Source organism: Lagenorhynchus albirostris, chromosome 13 (genome assembly GCF_949774975.1).
Source record: "Lagenorhynchus albirostris chromosome 13, mLagAlb1.1, whole genome shotgun sequence".
Classification (NCBI taxonomy): domain Eukaryota; kingdom Metazoa; phylum Chordata; class Mammalia; order Artiodactyla; family Delphinidae; genus Lagenorhynchus; species Lagenorhynchus albirostris.
Genome location: NC_083107.1, coordinates 30,783,994 through 30,805,014, shown reverse-complemented (window position 1 = coordinate 30,805,014; position 21,021 = coordinate 30,783,994). Strand labels below are relative to the sequence as shown.

Here is a 21,021-nt window from a genome sequence, read left to right as displayed (position 1 = left end):
CACATGCGTTCTTTTTGCACTCTCTCTCTCCCTCTCTCTCTGACTGTTGAGCCAGAATAACTCCAGATACAGGAATCCAGCTGTGATTTCATGTTGTGACAAATCAGACACTACTTTTCAAAACTTGGGTTTTTACAAGACCTTGAGTTTCGACTTGCTTTTTTGAAAAGGATTTTGGCAGAAATAGCTTAGCTTTAATGTCCTAGGACTTGGGCTTCTGAGTTTACAGGTACAGTGTGTGAATAAAGCAGGACTGGCTCTTACTCAGATAGCTCCAGGGGAGAGGCCTGCTGCTTCTCAGCCACACTGGCCAGTGGTGACAAGCAGGACGCCAGGGCCACAGGATGAAGCGACGGAATAGGGGCCACTGAAAACTCCCCCACCTTCCAGCAGGCATTGGGCCCAGCTGGTCCAGGATCACGGGAGGACCTTCCACCCTGGTGAGGGTTTGCCCTGAAACTGTCAGGGCCAAGCTCAGATGTCTCAACTAGAAGGAGACAGAAAGGGAGGAGGCATCAGAGGCCTTAGAAACCATCTAGCCAAAGTCCTCATTTTGTAAGTGAGGAAACAGAGTTCAAGACAAGCTAAATATTGTGTTCTGTTCAGATAGTAACAATGCTGGAAACAACCTCAGTTCTGCTGTAATCACACCATTGCTATGTCTTCCGGGAAGAGTTGGTCTCTCTTTCATAAAATCTACAGAGCAAAGCTGGGGACCAAATTCTCCCTCAACTACCCGCGACCTGCATCTTGCATCTGCTGCTCTGGGAATCAAGCACATGAACCCCAAAGCAAAATCAAGGTGTCTAATTTGGGGCTCCTTTCAAACCAGGTAGAGGTGGGTTTGAATCTTGCTTCCTTCCTGCCTGGAAAACTCCAGGCCAGTCACTTGATCTCTCTGAACTTCATGTTTATAAAGTAGTTGGTAATAACTACTTCACAGTGTGGCTGGTTGGAGAAGGTAATGTTTGTAAAGCATGTGGCCTAACGTTTGAACACTTGGTAATGCTTAGTCAGGGCAAATATTATTAGGATTATTTACTTTGTGCTTTCCTACTGTCTGTGAAGGGTTGATGCAAAAATTCAAACTATATTGCAATTGATGTGTGTCAGATATACCCACATCTTTACCCTGCCCACTCTGCAACACGGCACAACTAATAAAACACGAGAGCAGAGCCAGTTAGGCAGGCCCCCCTTCCTTTGCACCTGGTGACAGGTGACAATGGGTGGCTTGTGGCTGAGGGGATTTGGTCTAAAGTTTCACAGCCTGTGCAGGCTGCAGCCAATTAGCTATTCCTGCTCCAGTTTGTGGCAGGGACAACAGGCAAGAATGACATTTTAAAAAATCCCAGGGCTTCCCTGGTGGCACAGTGGTTGGGGGTCCAGCTGCCAATGCAGGGGACACGGGTTCGTGCCCCGGTCCGGGAAGATCCCACATGCCGCAGAGCGGCTGGGCCCGTGAGCCACGGCCGCTGAGCCTGCGCATCCGGAGCCTGTGCTCCGCAACGGGAGAGGCCACAACAGTGAGAGGCCCGCATACCGGAAAAAAAAAAAAAAAAATCCCAGGCCATATAAATTCTGGGCCAGCTTGGCCCTCATGACACATGGAATTTGTATTTTGTCTGTGCACGTCAACGAACACATTGCCATAGCAGATTTGAAAGTACAAACTCTACAGCTAACAGAAATGAGCCTAGGCCATCAACTTTGTACTCAGGGTGGTATTTGGCCTTATAAGTTATACATACGGTTTCTGTGGAAAATTAAGAATTTTTTTTAGCCTGCATGAGACTCATCTAACAGATTACAAAAAAAAAAAAATAGGATACCCAAACTCGGGTTCAGCAGTACTATTTTTTGTGATAGAACATGCTAGTCCAGTGAACAAGCCCACTCTTCTCAGAGCAACTGAAAATCATCACTCAGATTTGTTAACATTCCACTCTCCACTGACCAGTTTGGCAGAAACAAATTTCTAAACTGGGTCAAGCAGTGAAGGGAGTGTAGGAAAGAGGAAGGATAGAGAGAAATATTATGGTATAGAAGACAGAAGAACCAAAACTGTTTGAGGGCAAAAGGCTGATGGGATAAATCCAACAACAATGAAATGAAAATGGATGGAATTTCTTCTAGCGAATCACACCTAGATTGAATCTATTATTTACTAATTCTGAACGAAAGTTTGTATTTCACATTTGAAGATGTCTTGTGTGCTTTTGAGAAATACGATTCCTCCTTGAATTTTCATTTTCCAATCACACCAAATAATAGGTGCGAAGGACAGGCGGGCTGAGAATTAGGATACATTTGACTGTATTCTCAGCAGTGTTGCAAGTTATGATTGTTCAGCCTACTTTTAAATGGGCTTTCTGTATAGAAATCCTGCTAAAATGTTTAAGACACATGCGAGAATAGTTGCAGAGAACTGTGTCCTTGTAGTCATAGTGGTGGCCACAGACATCTAGACGTACACATGGAGTTACACAAGAAAGGTCACAGATTAGATAGGAACAGAAATTCACAGCTTCCTCATGGCAACTCAGGAAAGAGTTCCAGGAGTAGAGAAGACTATACTGTAGCTTATTATTACATGCTTACTCTGTATTATTTTGCATAATCTTAGGAGACTCGCTACAGACCTGACTTCCTTGCACGGGGATGGCTCTGTAAGAATTCTTCAGCACTGATTTATGGGGCTGACCACATTTTCCATAAACTCAAAATGACTGCATCCAGGCATGTGCTCGTGAACACGAGTCACAGGTTCTGAATTTTTCCTTTAAAACAAAAACAAAACCAAACATCACCTAATTACATTCTCGTTCTGATTTGTTTCAAACATGTGTTGACCTCACAGGAACCTGGCAATTCTTCCTTCTCAGTTCCTGTCTGCTCCTGCTTCCCCCAGTGAACCCACCCCAGCCCTAGAGAGGCAGACACAGGCTCACCGGTAGAGCCTCTGAGGCTGCTGGAAAAGCTGAGAGCTTCCAGCCTCCACCGCAGAGCAGAGGGCTCCAGGAGGCCTGAGCCCAGAGCCACATCCTTCCCTGGAATTGGTGCCCACCTCCTGGGAGCTGTCCAAACCCAGGGTCAGGGAAAACATGAATGGGATGACAGCAGGAGACATGAATGCTTTCTGTCCACCACCACCCATCTTCCTCTTTCTGCCTGGGGTGGGCTCACAGTCCTATTGTTTGTTGGAGCCCACCAAGAGATCCTGAGCAAACATAAAAAAGAAAGTACCAGAAGAAACCACTTAAAAAGCAAACCAGCAACACATCCGATCCTAAAATTTAAAGACTTCACTAAGCATGTGGTATCCTTTGGCTATATACCCCCGGCTTCCAGTATATAGCCACCGTTGTGCTCTTTCTAAAACATGGATCTCAGTGTAACATCCCAAGGCTTCAGACTGGCCAAGACTAGGAAGGAGACGCAAATCCTTAGCTTGATTTAGAAAGGCTTCCCTTATCATTTCATCTGCTACTACCTCCAGGTTCCCCCATCACTCCAAATAGCTTTCCAGCCACCTAGAATTGCTCACCATTCCCTGAACATGCCAGAATCTTCTGTGTCTCTGTGCCTTTGCATATTCTAGTTTCTCTGCTTGGAATGTCTTTCCCATCATCTATCTCTACCTAGTGAACTGTCACCTTGGTAAGATTGTTCATTGTTCCCGTAGTATCCCTGTAAACACAAGAAGTTGCTGTCCAGACCCGGGCTTTAAAGGGGGCGTTGCCAAAGCAGGGCATATTCACAGAGACTTACCAAGAAAGTCTGGAAATTAGAACCTGTATCCTATGAGCATTTTCTAGGACGCTCCCCAAGGCTTCCTACACACCAGGGCCACTCTGACTTTAGAAAGTTTGCTCACCGTTCAAGGAGAAATGGCGGAAGGAATTAGGAATGTTCAGTCTGAGGAAGATTTAAAGGACCCTGAGAGCTTTTTCACTTGGTCATTTCTTGGTCATCACATTATGTACCCCTTTTATAAACTATTTTTAATCACTTAACCATGTTTGAGGAATAATCTTTCTATGCCATTCATATCGTTATATATCATTTTAATGGCTGTGTCATATTCCTTTGTCAATCTGTGACATAATATTTCGGCCTATCTTCTCTTTTTGGATATTTATTTCCAAGTGTTTATTTTTATAAATGAGGCTGTAATCGGTATGCTTGTTGCCAAATCATTGTGCACACTCATGAATGTTCCCTTAGGATTAGGAAGGCAGCTATCTGCTGGATCAAACAACATGAGAAATTTTAGAGCTTTGATAATGAGGCCAGATTGGCCTCATTATTCATTATTGCCTGAAACACTGTGTGAATTAACCCTAGAGTCAGCATCAATGAAAAACCCATCTCCCATTAACATTACTAAAGTTAGCTATTTGATAGGTGCTAATTTAATTTATAGCTGCTAATTTAATTTGCATTTTCTGTTATTGAACTGAAACATCTTTTTCAAATATTTATTTTCCCTTTTGTCAATTGCCTATATATGCCCTCAGCCCATTTTTCTACTGTATATTTTAGCATTGATTTTTTATTTTTTTTTGGTTGCTCCGAGTCTTAGTTGCGGCATGCTAACTCTTAGTTGTGGCATGCATGTGGGACCTGGCCAGGGATTGAACCTGCGTCCCCTGCATTGGAAGGCAGATTCTTAACTGCTGCACCACCAGGGAAGTCCCTAGCATTGATTTTTATATGGCCATTTGCTTAACTCATCTTCATTCGCTCATTAGCCAAATGCTTTGAGGACTCAGTTTATGTCAGACCCTGTGCTATACATTAAGTATATGATGCTTACGTCATGAAACTTAAAGTCTAACATTATATATATATATATATAAAATATACATATGCAAAGTTTTTCTAGCTTGTCATATACTTTTTAAGTTTTTAAAAATATATTGAAGTCATCTATAATTTTATAGTTAAATCTATGAATCTTTATAATTTCTGCCTTTGGTGTCAAACTTAGAACAGTCTTCTCTACTCCAAGATGACATAAATTTTCACAAAAATTTTCTACTACTTCTATTCCCTCAGTCTTATTTTTGGGTGGTAATGTGAGTTGGCACCTTTTCTGTATCTTCCTGTGTATTTTATTGTAAATTTGGGAGAAGTGCTCTCAGGAGCTATCAGACGTATATTAAACCAGAAGCCCTGGAACATTATCTTAAAGTCTCTGAAGTACAGAACATGACTTGGATTTACTCTGGGTCATCCCAGAAGACAGAACTAGAGCCACACGTAGAAGTTACAGTGAAGCATATTTCATCTAAAGAATTGAAGGACGAATTTCAATAACAAATGGGCATCCCCAGGGATTACTGGGCTTGCTCCATGTTACCAAACAGGGATACAATCAGTTAAACCACTGGGCCAGGATATAGTAGAGGATTCCTGCAGCAGATCACTGGCTTTCCAACTTGAGCACAGAATCACCCAGAAGTTTTGTTAAAACCCAGGTAGCTGGATCCCACTCTCACGGTTTCTGACTTAGCAGGTCTGGGGTGGGGCCTGGGAACTAGCATTTCCAACAAGCTGCCAGGTGATGCTGATGCTGCTGGTCTGGGGAAACCAGTGAGATAAATGGAATGAGATGCCCATCAAAATCCCTCTAACCCTGACTGCTTGGGATTCGAAGTCAACCTTTCTGTGCTTATTTGACTACCGACCACTACCTTCCTGTGTTTCTCCACAGAACGCCTATTGACATGATTGGTGACCACTCTAGCTGAAGCCTAAATATTAAGTCCCAACCAATTGTAGGGAAATCTTGCCAGCTGCAGACAGTTTTGTTCCTAGATTACTAATTTCAAAGCCAGAAATGTAAGGGAGCTTCAGAGATCAGAGTTCACAGAATCCAGTGATTTTCAACCTGCATGTTGTGATTACCTGGGGAACTTTAAAGCCCTGATGCCAGGATCCCACCCCAAAGGTTCTATTTAATTTGTCTGTGATGAAGTCTGGATACTGGGATTTTAAAAGCTCCCCAGGTCATTCTAATGTGCAACTGGAGTTGAGAAATCAGTGATCTGGTCCAATTCCCTATTTCTCATCCCAGGCAGCATCCTTTCTTTCCTTCCTGGAACAATTTGAAGGCAACTCTCCACATCCCTTCAAAACCTCTATGCCTGTGTCTCATACGCATAAGGGAAATGGACGATTACAATCTTTATGTGCTCAAAGCAGTCCCTTTCTTCTCTGGAAGACGGTAAACATAGATCCTGCCTGCTACAATATTGTTACTGCTTGGATAAAGAGAATGGAAAAGAGAAAATATAACTCTGCCTCGTATGTCTTTTCTGGATGGAATTCAGTCAAAATATCAACCCGTCTAAACCCTCCCCAGCTTTAATGCCCCACCCCCTTCACGTGCTCTGGGAGGAGCCACTGGGGTTGGATGTCTTCTTTGTTTTCAGGTTCTTGGTTTCTCCCAGATCTGGCATTGGGAGGCTGGTACATTCCATTACTATCAGCAAGAACAAAATACTAAGGCACGCTCTGAGCTTGTTTTGCAAGGCTGGGCCTCATGGCAATCAGAAGAGACCCAGGAAGCACACACGTAGAGGTATATAAACAACGTTTGAAACTCATCTGAAGCACAGCCCTGGAGGTTGTGAAATCCTCTACCGGAGCTCCAGCCCCAGGGCTGCCGTCTGCACAGCTGTTTCCAATAAGGGAGCTGAGTCGGTCACATGGGTCCCTGTGGCTCCCTACTGTTGCAGAGGCGAGAATGATCCGGGCAGGTTATCTCCAAGGGGAGAGAGCACCCTCAGCCCAGTCCTTCGAAAGCAGATAAGCCTCCTGAAACATAAGCAGACTCAGAGAAAGTGTCCACACTCTGTTTCCCTCTCCTTTCTCCTTTCTCCACATTCCCTGCACTACCTCTTCCTTCTTTGCCTTGGCTGCCTTCCCTCAAACATCGTTTCATCAAATTTCATCTATTGTGCCCCCGCTAAGAACCCATCACTGGGCTGGGCACCAGGGATGCCAACTAGAATAGGACTTAATTCTGGCTTCCTGGAGTTCAGCGTATGAGCTGAAAGAGAAAAGAGCATGAAGCCCTGTACTGATTGCAGATGGTTATAGAAGCACAAATCCATTCCCAAGAACAAATCCATTTTACAGAGCAGAAACTGAGACTCGGGGGAGGTTATTAACTTTCCCAAGGACACACAGTTGGGAAGGGGCAGATCTAGGGCTCAATTCAGGACTATCAGATTTGAAGTCCACACTCAGAACTCCTTAAATCCTTCATGCATTCAACAGATACTTGCTGAACACTTTCTAGTGTTCAGACGAGCACTGAGTTTGGGCTGGCCGCTCATCGATTAGTAAGCTGTGTCCCTTCCCTTGAGAAGCAGGGACAAACTGTTAAGGGCCCAAACACCATCCTGTGTGAAAGGCTCTGTGGTGAATGTGAGAGGTGGGGGGAGTATGCCCAGGAAGGGCATTTCACCAGCCTTGGTGTCAAAACTGACTTCTAGAGGTGGCATGTAGGCTGAGACCAGAGGAGAGTAGTGGAGGAAGGCTCTTCTGTGAGAGGGAAGCTTGAGCAAGGATCTGGAGGTGGCCTGTGGCCCCTTCGGGGGACACGAGGAGCGGGGCTTGGTGGAGGACAGTGCGCGGCAGCCAGCGGTGGAGCGGGGAGAGGGGACAGCGTGGCTGCTGGCCGTGAAGCCCACCCTGGAGACAGTGGAGAATCACCGCCAAGTGTTTTAGGCAGAGTTGTGGTCAGATTGTATTTTAGAAAAGTCATGCTGGCTGCAGCGTGGAGATGGTGGCGTCCTGACCGGAGACAGTGACAGGAGGAGGAAAGAGTCTGGATTCAGGGGAGGTTGTGGAAACAGAATGACTGGATTTGGTAACTGGCTGGTGTGGAGGATGAGAGAGGGGGCTGTCGAGGAGGACCTCCAGATCTGAGCCGGCTGTGACGTCGTTCACCAGGATGGGGGCACAGAAGAGCTTTGGGAGGGAAGATGAGGGCTTAGCTTTTCAACTGACGAGGCTGAGGTGCCGCGGAGCGCCTAGAGCACAAACTTTCAGGAGCTGCTCACTCTCGGAGTCATGTACGCGCAGCGTGGACACCTGCAGCACCTACATGCCCACTTGTGTCGCCCAATCTGTGCAGGAGGCAGTTTTGCCCTGGTGAGAGTTCTGAGCTGGAGGCAAGGATTTGGGCATCGTTAGCGTGGCGGTTGAGACCAGTGTGAATAGATGCAGAGCCCAGGGAGAGTATGGAGAGAGAGAAGGGAAATAGGTTAAGTGCTGAACCCCCAGGGTCACATCCTTTGTGTCGAGGTGGGGAAAGAAAAAGGAGAAGAAGAAGGAAACTAAGAAGGACCAGCCAGAGAAAGAGCAGGTGTGACAGGAGAGTCTGGGGTCATGGAAGCCAAGGGAAAATGGTACATCACGGAGAAGGGTGGTGTCAACAGGGTCAAGTATGGGAAATTTAGATACAAGCCGACACGTCCTCTAATTAGATTAGCAGTAACAAGGTCCTCGTGGCCTTGGTGACCTAGGTTCAGTGCAATGATGGGGGCAGGAGTGAAGCTTAGTGGAAAACGGGAGGGGAGAGCCAAAGCAGTAGCTGGAGGAGAGCTGGAGTTGACAGAAGCTCTTTGTTTGTTTCGGATGAAGGGCTTGAGAATGATTAAGTTCTCATGACAGAAGCCCAGGAGGGGAAGAGGCTGAAGAGCTCATTGATGGACGGCAGGAGCCCCTAGGAGGACTTAGATGACCTACAGCCTAGGAAATGCCACTCTTCCTTAGTGATCTGGGGGGCAGAGCCCAAGATGGGCTCATTGATGGACGGCAGGAGCTCCTAGGAGGACTTAGATGACCTACAGCCTAGGAAATGCCACTCTTCCTTAGTGATCTGGGGGGCAGAGCCCAAGATGGGCTCTCAGGTATGGGTGAGCAGGCAGGAAGCTGAGGCACCCATTCGATGGCCTCTGTCTTCCCTGTGATAGGCTAGCCAAGTGGGACAGGTGAAGGTAAAGTGAGGAGAGGAAACCAGCCCCACCTTTGGAATCCCATCCCTCCCGCGCATCAGCACTTTCTTCAGTTCCAGGGTGGGCGTCTCCGCTTCATGCAAGAAACATGGTAATTCGGGATGCAATGTTACAAGCAATTCACTTCAAAACTCCACCCCCAAAAGAACCCACTGTTGGTCCCTTGTCTATATCGCTGTATGTTATATTCCTCGGTGGCAGAATGGAAATAATGACCTTCTCTACCCATGACACCTAAAGAGCAGTGGTAACTGCTTTGGGAAATTTTGTTTTGTTTTTGTTTTGTTTTGTTTTGTTTTGTTAATGGAGGCCTCCCACTTCTCCAATAAGTTAATACCATAATATCTAACAAGTACCAATAAACTAGTTTTATACCATGTTATAACTGGCTACTTAAGAGTGGGATCCTTGTCATATATAAATATTGTGGCATAGCCCTATGTTTCATAGACGAAGCCGTCAACAAATATTCTTGATCAGGATTAAGTTAAATCAACAATTCTGGAGTTAGTCCCTTGCTCTACCAGGTACTAGCGGGATTACTCTTCAGGTCACTCTACTCTTTAAGATCACTTCCATTTTCCAAAGAATTGTTTGCTGGGCACACAGGCACCTAGATGTGCAGGTCGTGCCCTGTGACAGAGGTCCACCCTGAACACCACTGGGCAGGTCAGCCTCCCTGGGACAGGCATGCATCCCACCTCAGAAAGGGGTGCCTTCTCCTGCTTCACACAAAGGCACCATGTGAGCTAGTGGTGACCCCCATCACTGGAAAATAGAAAGCAATGCATTTCCTCCCAAGGATTGCTTTAGATACCTCTGAAAATATCGCCCCATCCAATGGGTTGCCCCAATTTTGCCATTCCTTGTAACATCCTTTCCAGCATTTCTTGTCCTCACTAAAAAAGCATTTACATAGTTAATAGAGTTTTTACCCCATATGATTATTCTTTATTCAGTTGTAATCATACATGTATATAACTTAGTGTCTAATTCTTTCATTTAATGTTATCCCTATAAGCATAAGGGGGAAACAATTTTTCAAATTACTAGGCAATTAAAATCATTAAAGCCACTGTTTTATCTGTGCTAAGACATTCTTTCTTGAATACTGGCAATTTTAAAGCACATGGGTGTCTGTGTAAAGACATGAACATCCCCATTTGAACTGCCTGTTGGTGAAACAACAGATCCAACTGCATAAATATCAGAACATTCTAAGACACCCCCCAACAACATGGTGAAAATTGATGACTTGGGCAAGTCCCAGCAACCAGAATACACACGGTCGGTTGGTTGACATTCTGTGGAAAGTTCACGTGATCCTGCAGCTCTCATCAGTTATTTCCCTTTCACAGAAAAACGTTTTGCCTTTGAGACTCCTCACATCAGTTTTCCTCTGAATTTTCTTCACAGCATCTCTAGTAAACTCCTCTGTTCTGACAACACTGATCGGCGAAAATACAATGAGCAGAGGAAACCCAAGAGCAGGAAGTGTTTACTCAACCTGTTAAGTATGCTCCTTATTAGCAGATACTGCTGAAGTGCTGGGAAGGGCTCCATGAAAAAGGCAGACAAGCATGAGACCTCAAAGAACAGACGGCTGGTTGAGGAGATAGAAGAGATGGTGGTCAAGGTAGTTCCCGGGGTAGACGGAGACAGAGCTGAAGGGAACGAGAGCCACAGAGGAAGGGCAATCGCTGGCAGCCTGAGAGGATGGGATACCCTCTCCAGGACTGGTAGGACTTGAATTGGGCTTTGGAGGGAAGTCGGGACTTAGTCAACAGACAGGATGTAGAAACGTCAAGGTAGCAGGTTTCCAGGACCAGCTCGCAGCCCATAAAGGCCAACCTGCCGAGTGAAAGGAGACATCTCAGGATGGAGTGCAAGGGATGGGTGTACCTCATAAGGCTGGAGGGGGAACAAGGATGAGATTTTATCACCCTGATGATCAGACTAAAAAATTTACACTATAGCCATTTTGAGCTAATCTTCATCTGCGATAAATATTAGAGTGCCAAATTAAAGGGGTTTTTAAAATTTTATTTATTTTATTTATTTATTTTTGGCTGCGTTGGGTCTTTGTTGCTGTGTGTGGGCTTTCTCTAGTTGCGGTGAGCAGGGGCTACTCTTCTTTGCGGTGCGCAAGCTTCTCATTGCGGTGGCTTCTCTTGTTGCGGAGCACGGGCTCAGGCGCCCGGGCTTCAGGAGTTGTGGCACGTGGGCTCAGTAGTTGTGGCTCATGGTCTCTAGAGCACAGGCTCAGTAGTTGTGGCACACGGGCTTAGCTGCTCCACAGCATGTGGGATCTTCCCGGACCAGGGATCGAACCCGTGTCCCCTGCATTGGCAGGCAGATTCTTAACCACTGCGTCATCAGGGAAGCCCCTAGAGTGCCAAATTATATTGTATTTTAAGACATTTAATCGCACACAGATTTTCTCAGAAGTTTTGCAAAGCTCTGGTTTGACTAGATATTAATAGAGTTTTTAATTGTTTTTAATGTATATAGAAAAATTGGCCATAGGTGTCTTTGTCTTGCAGAACAGCCAGGTTAAAATCATTCTACCAAGCACAAGAACTCTATGGATGTAATGTGTTGGTAAATCGTTAATGGGCTATGGTAACGGTCCAAGCATGGATCATGAGGCTTGAATGTAAATGGTGACATCAGGAATAAAAAGACATAGATGAAGGTGGCACTCTCTGAAACTGGCTGCAACATGACATAGAGAAAGAGAGGGATCGTTTTCACCTCGAGAGACCCGTTAAATTCCCAGCGCTGCACGATAGCCTCCATTACATTAATCAGCCTCACTTAGCTTCAGTTTCCTCATGCGTCAAAGTTATCCAGTAATCCCTACTTTTGTAGATGTTGTCAGGATGAAATAAAATGACAAGTGTAAATAATTCAAACAGATGGGAGTTCATTTTCTTCCCTTCTTTCCCCTGAAAACTGCAGTTGATTTCAGAGAAGTTTAGTTAGATCTCAACATGTGTGGAAAACTTCTTCTCAGAATTCATCTCTCATATTTAAATCAGCAATGACCAAAAGAATCAAGTTATTGTATTAAAATCTTTATGTGAAGGTCAGTTCCTTCTTGCACAATAGATAATAAGCTTTATATTGAGTCTTTTCTTAGTCACTCTGCTCTTTAATTCAATTCACAGAACCGCTGGAAAAGTAAACATTTCTGTCTAAACACAGGGAAAAAAAGGTTTGCATAGAATATATTGGTTTATACTTTGAGTAAACAGGGATCTTCAAAATGTCTCTTGGTGCCTGACACCGGGCTGTGAGTCCCCAACAGATGTGGAGAGAAAGTCCCATTTGCTAGCCACCGACTTCTGACCTTTCATAAACTCTTGTACAAGTAGATCATTTAAGATAAAGGGAAAAAAAGCAAATCGTAGGAAATGCGAGAGGGTGTGATTTATTTTGTCAGAGCCCCTTCCCTGGATGTTTGAATTCTCAGTAGAATCTATTCAGTTCTCACCCTTGGAAATCTCTCCTTCACTGTCTCATTGGAGAGGAACATGAGGACTTAGAATTCTTGGCTTACTTGCCTGAATTTACAACAGAAAACGTTCAAGACATCCTCTGTCCACAGGAGAAACCAAACTGTACCCAAAACCTGCAAAGTTAACTTTTTTCAGAGAACTTAAACCCAAAGTTAATGCTGCAAAATATACCATCTTGAGTTGTTGTTGTTTTTTTTTTTTGCACCACTTCCTGCTCCCAGGAGGAGGTCTCTTTAAATAAATACATGTGAAGGCAACTGATGTGGTTGAAGTCTCTCCCTCCTCTTCCAATCCCCCATAATCTAACCCTCTTTTTCCACACCCATACATACTTCCATACTCATCATCATCACCATTTTATAGCTTAGCTGATGACTTTCACCTTTGAACTGCCTCATCTCCCAAACAGCTGCAGCAACAGCAGGTCAAGATCTGGTATCAAGTTGCAGAGAGCAAACAGAGGAGAATTAAATACTAGGGGCGGAACAAGGCAGGGCTAGGTAATAAAGACACCCCTCTTGAAATTCTCTGATCTCATTTCTTTCCTTCCAAACAGAGTCAGGATTGAGGGAGATCGGGCTTGATTCTAGGGTCAAAATTTCACCCAAGTGTGTAACGTTGTAGGAAGTTTTCTACTTTGTTCCAATGTGATGTTTATGTCTAGCCACTTGGCTGCCACCGGCCTGCTCCTCCAGCTGAGGGCATTGGAAAAGATCATCTCTAGGGGTTCTACAGCTCTGCAATAGACCTCAATTGAGATTGATTCTAACCCAGGCTGGTGGGGAGTTCTGTTCTGGCCCGAAATTGTTGGGTTGAGTCTTAGATGGCAGAATCTGACTTAGGAGATCACCTTCCAGAATTCATAGTGTGGAGAAGAGCCAGCCTGCTGTAGACATCCACACGCATGCCCGTCTTCTCCCGTCATCCCCATGAGCACCCCACCTCAACCTGACCCTCAGTCTCAGGAACGGATTGGGGATTCCTCATGATCCCAGTCCTTTCACGTTCAAAGTAAGGAAATTGAGGTCCAGAAAGGTGATGGAGAAACCTCTAAACACTCCCAAGTACATTTTCTCAGTTGCTCCCCATCACTACCTTACTTATGTCCTATTTTCATATTAGGAAGATTAATGCTCTCATAAGAAGACCCTTGCTCCATTCAAGGTCACAAAGGGAATTAGTGGAAGTGGCAAGACCAGAACCCACCAGCCCTACACTGCCTGGCTCTCCCTGAGTCCTCACCCCAAGCCAGGAGAAGAGGGTGGGGGTCATGACTGGGCTTGATCTCTTAAAGAAAAGGTAAACCAGGCCGAATTTTGGAAGGTAGAGCTGGTCCCTGCCACCCAATCTCCTTCTTTCTTGTCCTCCTACCTACTCCCGCCTCCCAACACTGTTCCATTTTTATACCCTGCCCAAGATGACATACCTGCCGATTGCCCTCCCACAATGACCTGCCCTCCCATGCAGTGTGCTGTGTTCCCAAGTTACCTCATATTTTCTCTCCCTGATTCCACCTCTGCCTACCTCCCCCTTTACCACCAACACTGTGTCTAAGACAGAGTACACCCACGCATTCGACAAATAGGTCTTGAGCTCCTACCCTACCGCAGGTACCACGCTAGGCAGCAGGGATTTAGCATGAACGAAGCAAAGCCCCTGCCTTTGTGGGGTGTACATCAGAGTAGTCAGAAAAGCACTAAACTAGAACTTAATGTAATAAGTGGTATGGAAGTATGGGGAGCATTTGAGGTTCCATGAGAACATAGAGCAAGGAGATTTAACCCAGACTAGGGGACCAGGGAAGACGTTGAAAAGAAGAGAACTTTGGTCTGAGACCTAAAGGATGAGCTCTCCTGGCGAAGTGATGCAAAGGCCTTTTGGTTGGAAGGAACAGCATGTGTGAAGGCCCAGATGAGAGGAGCTGCAAGAGGAGGCCTAGGCTGACAATGGAGTGGGGGAAAGGAAAGCAGTCATACCCCACCTCTGAACTCTGCCTTCTCCACCCTTTTGTCTGCTCACATCTTTCGGGTACCCAGCCCTCAGCCTTCCGAGGCTCTCCCCTGATTCTTGCTCATTGTCTGGCCCCTCCCTCCTCCTGGGCTCACAGCTACTGCCACAAAATTTCACACCATTTTAATTTAAAGCCAGTACTGATGTTTCACTCCCTGAGTAAGCTGTAAATGATTTGTGGAAAGGGACTATGGCTCTTTTTTTTTCTTTTTACTTTCCCTCACAGCACTGAGGACATGGCTTAATTTATTTTCTTGCGCTAGGGATTATGACTTTTTCTGCAACCCCCAGGCATTCACAGCTGTTTGTAAACTTTTATCATGTTCCCTTAATAGGCAACCACATTTCAGTAGTGGGCAAAGATGTCTCAGAAAAAACCCTGCCTTTAATAAAGAGAGAGGGTTCACACTGTCTTCTAGGGGCATCTTCAGACAAACTTTAAGGGTTATTCAAACAAACTTTCATTATAATTGCAATTCATAATTTTTGGTATTGCTGTTTATTAATAACTTTGACTTTTCCTTTAAATTGTTTGAAATAGAAAGTTTGAGAGAAAAACAACTCTCTGACTTTACTAGTCTCACTTTATAAGTTCATCCTTATGATACTTGTTTAATGTTTTAGTGTTTTTCCATTTTTTCTTTTGGCTAAGACCATCGAGGGCAGAGTTATGTTCAGAATCCACAGTGATGGCAGAGTTAGCTTTGGGGGCACTCACTCCACTAGCTTTCATCACCTTTGTGAATTCCTGCATCCCCCCAACATCTGGATTGGGTCACCCCATTAAACAGCGTGGCCCTGGCCGCTGACACCCAGGCACTGGCCTCAATCCCCAGCGTACCTACTTGCCAAGGCCTCTGCAACTCCGACTTGAATACAAGCTCTAAATGGGAGAAAATCTTGTGTAAGCTTTTCCATATTCCCTACTGCTCACTCAAGCTGATTTGTAATGGGAAACTCTTAAATGTCACAGAGTCTGGAAAATTGGACATCATAACAGACATCCATGCCCCCTTAGTGGAATAATTAATAAAAGTGGGCCCACTGGAAAGTCCACTGTGGAATCAACCCTGTTGTTATACAAGACAGCGTTTCCCTTCTTTCTCTTTCTAGCAAGGGAAGTAGTTCTGACCAAGCAGGGTTGGGTTTCTTAGGCATGGAGGCAGAGAGAAATGGAAAGGAGAGTGAGTATTTTCCCATTGGTGGTGGGAAGGAACTTACCAGAATTTATGCAGCCATGGCCTCGGTGCCCCACCGTGTCTGCAGGCCCAGGGAATGCCATGTGGTCCTCCAGAGATGGCCAAGGTAACCGCAGAACTGAGGCCACCTTCTGTGCTTGTAAACAGTTAGCGTCCCTCCAAGCCAGGAATAAGCAACGAGAACTCCCCACAGCCCATGGTCCCCACTGCACACCCTTAAGCTACACTAGCTTGTTCTGCACTAGATCCTCTGTTGGTGGCCTAAAGTTGAAAATGTGTTTGCTAATGATTCCAAACAGAAGCTCCTAGCAAAAACTTGGCCTTACAAGTAATTAGCATCACACACGCCAACAACCCACATGACTGCATCCCATACCAGGCCACTAATAAGCAACGTGGCTGGAGGCTTCCAAAAGACTTAACCTGCCTGCGTGAAAACTCCAGTTTCACCCAGCAATGTTGCTGTGCTCTCAAATTACTATAAACGCTAATGCTGAAACGATTGTTTGGATCCTCAGAGTGTCCTCCACAGCCAGGCTTTGATGCCTGTCCTTTGTAAAACTCACCGATCTATGTCCAAAAAATCCAAGACTCTATAATTGATTTATGAGTCAAAGGAGAACAATGATTTTTGGGTAACTTGACTCCATAATAATTTTCTTGTGCCCTGAAGCTCATTCCACTGATGTGTTTAGTTCTAACCCATTTCCAAGTTTGATATTTTTTAAAGGCAACAGTTTGATTATTGAAATTCTCTAGCTTTGCAAACCATGGACCAAACTGTCCCACCCTGAAGAAGCACAGCTTCTCATAAATCTTCCCCTGAAACACAGGGTGAGAGGAAAGGGACATGATTTGATTTTAAATGAGTAAGCTTCCTAATTATCACTTCCAGAGGAGAGGTAGATAGACAGACAGACAGGCACAGTTTCAAATAGTTTTACATGTCTTAAAGAGTCTATGGAGATCAGAAGGTAAATAAATTTCCATGACAGGCATTTATGGGGTTGGCCAAAAAGTTCGTTCGGGTTTTCTGTAGCATCTTAGGGAAAAACCCGAACGAACTTTTTGGCTAACCCAATAATTTAGAGTCTTAAAATAATTTTATTTTAGGCTCTTCACTGGCCAGTGGAAGGGTCAACTAGGACTTTTCTTCAGCTGTGGAATAACAGTAGGCAACTTAGTAGGATTACAAATGGAGTCATGCTTTACAAAATTATTCATGACCTCCCCTTTCAGCCCCACAAGTAGCAAAAGATCTTGAACACCTCAAAAGTAAAGTCTAGGGCTGCACATCGCACAAGGAAGCCCCTAGCCAACATCGCTATTGAGCACTTGAAATGTAACTAGTCAGAAATGCCACATCCTGTATGTGTGAAAGGATTTTCAAAGATGTAGCATGAGAAACAGAATGTGAAATAACTCTTTAGTCATATTTATATTGATCACATGTTGAAATGATAACATTCTGGACCTATTGGCTTCAATAAGATAATATTATTTTATAGGTTTTTTTTTTTTTTTTTTTTTTTTTGCGCGGTACGCAGGCCTCTCACTGTTGTGGCCTCTCCCGTTGCGGAGCACAGGCTCCGGATGTGCAGGCTCAGCGGCCATGGCTCACGGGCCCAGCCGCTCCGCGGCATGTGGGATCTTCCCGGACCAAGGCACGAACCCATGTCCCCTGCATTGGCAGGCGGACTCTCAACCACTGCGCCACCAGGGAAGCCCAAGATAATATTATTAAGATGGATCTCACCCGTTTCTCTACTTTTTACAAATGTGACTAACAGAAAGCTGAAAATCACCCATGTGGTTTGTGTGACATTTCCGTTAGCTGTGCTGGCCTAGAGGACTAGCCTGGAAGGCACTTGTGAGAAGAGGGGCAGCGTGATTTCTTACAGGCCCTGACTCTTCCAACCGTTTCTATTTTGTAGACACAAGGAGAATTTCAGAGTTATGGGTCACTTCTGCCCTTCCTGGTTTTCTGTTAGATCAGCTGTGACTTTTTGCCTTTCTGGGCCTGTTCCTATCCCAGACTTCTTGTTCGTAGCCAAAAGTCTTGCGTGCTCCAAACCAGCATGAAGGGTTTTGTTTCTAAGCTTCCCTCCACTATCTTCACAGGGAAGAAAGGGCCTGTTGCATTTAAAACTTTGTTCTAAATATCTGTACATTTATTGGATTATCTGCTTTACTTTATCTTTGACAGATTCCTAGAAAGCAAATATTATCCCCATTTTACCAAAAAGGAAACTGACTTGACTTGGGAAATAATAACTAGCATCTCCCAGGAGCCTCATAATGTGTAATCATTTTGAATGCATTTCCTCTGATAACCCTTGGATGTAGGTGTTCTCATTCCCATTTTACAGAGGAGGAAATTCGCTTCACAGAGGACTCAAGAGCTTAGGCTGATACATGGAAAATCTAGCATTTATTCACTCATCACATTTATTTGTCCGGCTAAGCCCCTGTGAACCATGAGGCCGTGGTCCCTCCATGGAGTCTGCACTGTAGGGTTCACAGCACCCAAGTGTTAAGTGCTACACCAAGAATTAAAGTAGGGTGGTGGGACAGAAAGAGAACAGATACCTACCTGCGTGGTCAGAAAAGCCCTCTCTTTGGAGAGGTGGGCATTGGAGAGGTGACATTGAAGGTGAGGTCTGAATGACAAGCAGGAACTGGCCATGTCAAGGTCAGGGGAGGAACAACAGTGCAAAGCCTGCACGGCTGGAGAGAGTGTGGCTTGTTGGAGGACGTTAGAGGCCAGCGCAAGTCAAGTGCCATGGGAGATGGGAGGGCAGGGGCCAAGGCGGGCAGGGCTTGTAAACCAGGGATTGGATGTTACTCTGCGTGTAACAGGAAGGCTGCATGGAGTGGAGGGTTAGCAGAGGAGGGACGTGATGTAACTCACGTTCTACCAAGACTGCCCTTGATGCGAGGGGGGAGAGTGGATTGTAGGGGGTCCAGAGTGGAAACCGGGAGAACAGTGAGGAGCTGACTGCAACAGCCCTGGGGGAGAGGCAGTGGTGGTGACCTGCAAAAGGATGGAGAGGACATGGAGAGGAGTGGATGGATTCTGAAAGTATTACGGAGATATAGCTGATGAGATTGGCTGATGGACGCTTCATCCCTCTTTTGACCTGACAGTCCCTCCAGTCCCCTCCACCTCCTGTAGTGTCCTTCCCAGCACACTCTGCCCTGGGAATTCGAATCCCCTTTGCCCAGGAGTGACCTCTCAATAATGCCCAGAAAGCAGAATGCAAGTCCAGCAGGGTGCCATTGCTTGTCACCCTTTGGTTTTGCTTTGTGGATGCATTGTCGTGCCTAGCTGTCACCTTCTTGACTGTTCACGGTGACCTTTAGAATCACGTGGAGATGAACAATGAGACCTTGCTGTCGTCCAGAATCGCTTCCATAGAAATGAAAGTAAAGTGATTCTGTTCTGTCTCATTTTGGGGCTGGCAGGAAGATGAGTCGTCTGCACATTTATTTGCCCTGCTGCTATCTGGAGACTGAAAAAGCAGAATGCATTGCCATATATGCCAGTCATCAGCCAATGTCCCATGCACGCTCGGGCACAGCATGGGGTGGGCACTCCTGAGTAGGGGACCGAGGGGATGGGGAAGGAGCCAGGTGGTGTGTCAGAAAGTGATTGTTCGCAGCTGACAGTAAAAGGAAGAAGAGAGAGATCATGGATGGAGGGGGTAAGCCAGAGGCCAGGCTTGGTCTGAAAAGACTGCAGAGAGGAGGCATGACTTCAGCTTTTCCTTCGAGGATGCTCAGGCTTTGGCTAAACAAAAAAACCAGGGAGACCAACAGGGTCGCCAGTCAGCAAGTTTACACGTGCGTGCACATGTATATGCAACCCCTTCTCCGGCCAGCGAAAACATTTTCTTGGCGTGCGCTTTGAGCCTTCATTAATGCTTTCAGTGCTCAGGAATGAGAACTCTCCCTCCCTCACCTACCAGCCAGCCAGTCTTCCCCCAGGAAAACAGAGGGGGATCAACCGCAGCGGCAGGTGTTTGGCACGTCTGCATACACCCCTCACCCCCCTCGCTGATGTGAGGGAGTTCTGATTCCTTGACGGCAAAGAACTACACCCCCTCTGAAACCTTCACTGGCTCCCCCTGTCTGCACACAGATGTGTTTTGTGGACACTTATTCCCCAGCTGTTCATAGGTGTCAAATAAGTTTGGGAAACGCTGCACTTAACAATGTGAAAAAGGTTTTTTTTTTTTTTTTTATCTGCAAGACCTCAACGATGCCTTCATGAGCCAATGGCACTGGGAGTCTCCAAAGGGGAGGGATATATCATGCAGCATTTCTCAAACTTGAAAATGACTGCTCTGTTTTTATACAGCATCACTAGTGCCCTGTGGAAGGCACTTTGGGAAATGCTGGGCTAAGCGGCAGCGCTAGCAGCATAGCCCCGCACAGCCAGTCAGACTCTGCCTGCCTCTCCTCGAGTCCTGCACAAAGCAGCCTGCCCTTTGAGACGTTGTTTCAGCCAACAGGCCTTATTCCAGCATCAGGACCTCCACTCACACCACGCCGCAGCCCAAATTATCCTGGCCTTTCCTGTCCTCTCACTGTAACTCAACACAAGTCGTATCTCCTCTAGAAAGCTTTGCCTGTCCCTCTCAGGACTCGGAGATGCCGTCTGCCTCTGAGCCATCATCACATTCGTTCGTGTCCCACTCATTCAGCATTTCAGAGCTGGTTTCTCCCCCTTTCCATCTCGGACACCTCACATGGGATAGGTGTTCAACAAGAGGAGAAGCAGGAAGGTGGTTGAGAAGGACAAGGAAAGAGGCCAGGGAAGAGGAGGCCGGGGAAACAGAGGCGGAAGAAGAGGAGAGAAGAGCCCGGAGGTGACAGAGGGAAAGAGAATCCTCCAAGATTTCAGACATAGTACTTTTGCTGAGTGCGGGGGGCAGGGATGCAGAGCCAGGGAAGGCACCTCGTCTACTTTGCAGAAAAGAATATCCATTAGGTTCTCCTTCTATGACCACCAACCCCCAGGGAGGGGTCCTGTCCCCAGGCCCACGTTACTGAAGGCCAGTCCCCAACTGCAGGGCACCAGCTCTAACTGGAGGTGGCATACCTGAGAACGGCCCAAACTGTGACCCCTTAACGTAACTTATGTCTTAATAATAATTATATGATAATTAGATATATAATTACACTATTAAAACAGCATACGTATCCCTTTCTTTGTTGCGTTTTGTAAACAACATAATATACAATTAGTACTAT

The 21,021-nt window shown here is 45.7% G+C and overlaps 1 protein-coding gene across 1 annotated transcript in view; it reads left to right on the top strand.

Annotated features, from left to right (window-relative positions):
* The window catches only part of ANTXR1 (ANTXR cell adhesion molecule 1), a 245,349-nt gene that overhangs the window by 189,897 nt on the left and 34,431 nt on the right, over window positions 1-21,021 (top strand). The gene's annotated exons all lie outside the window — the stretch shown is intronic.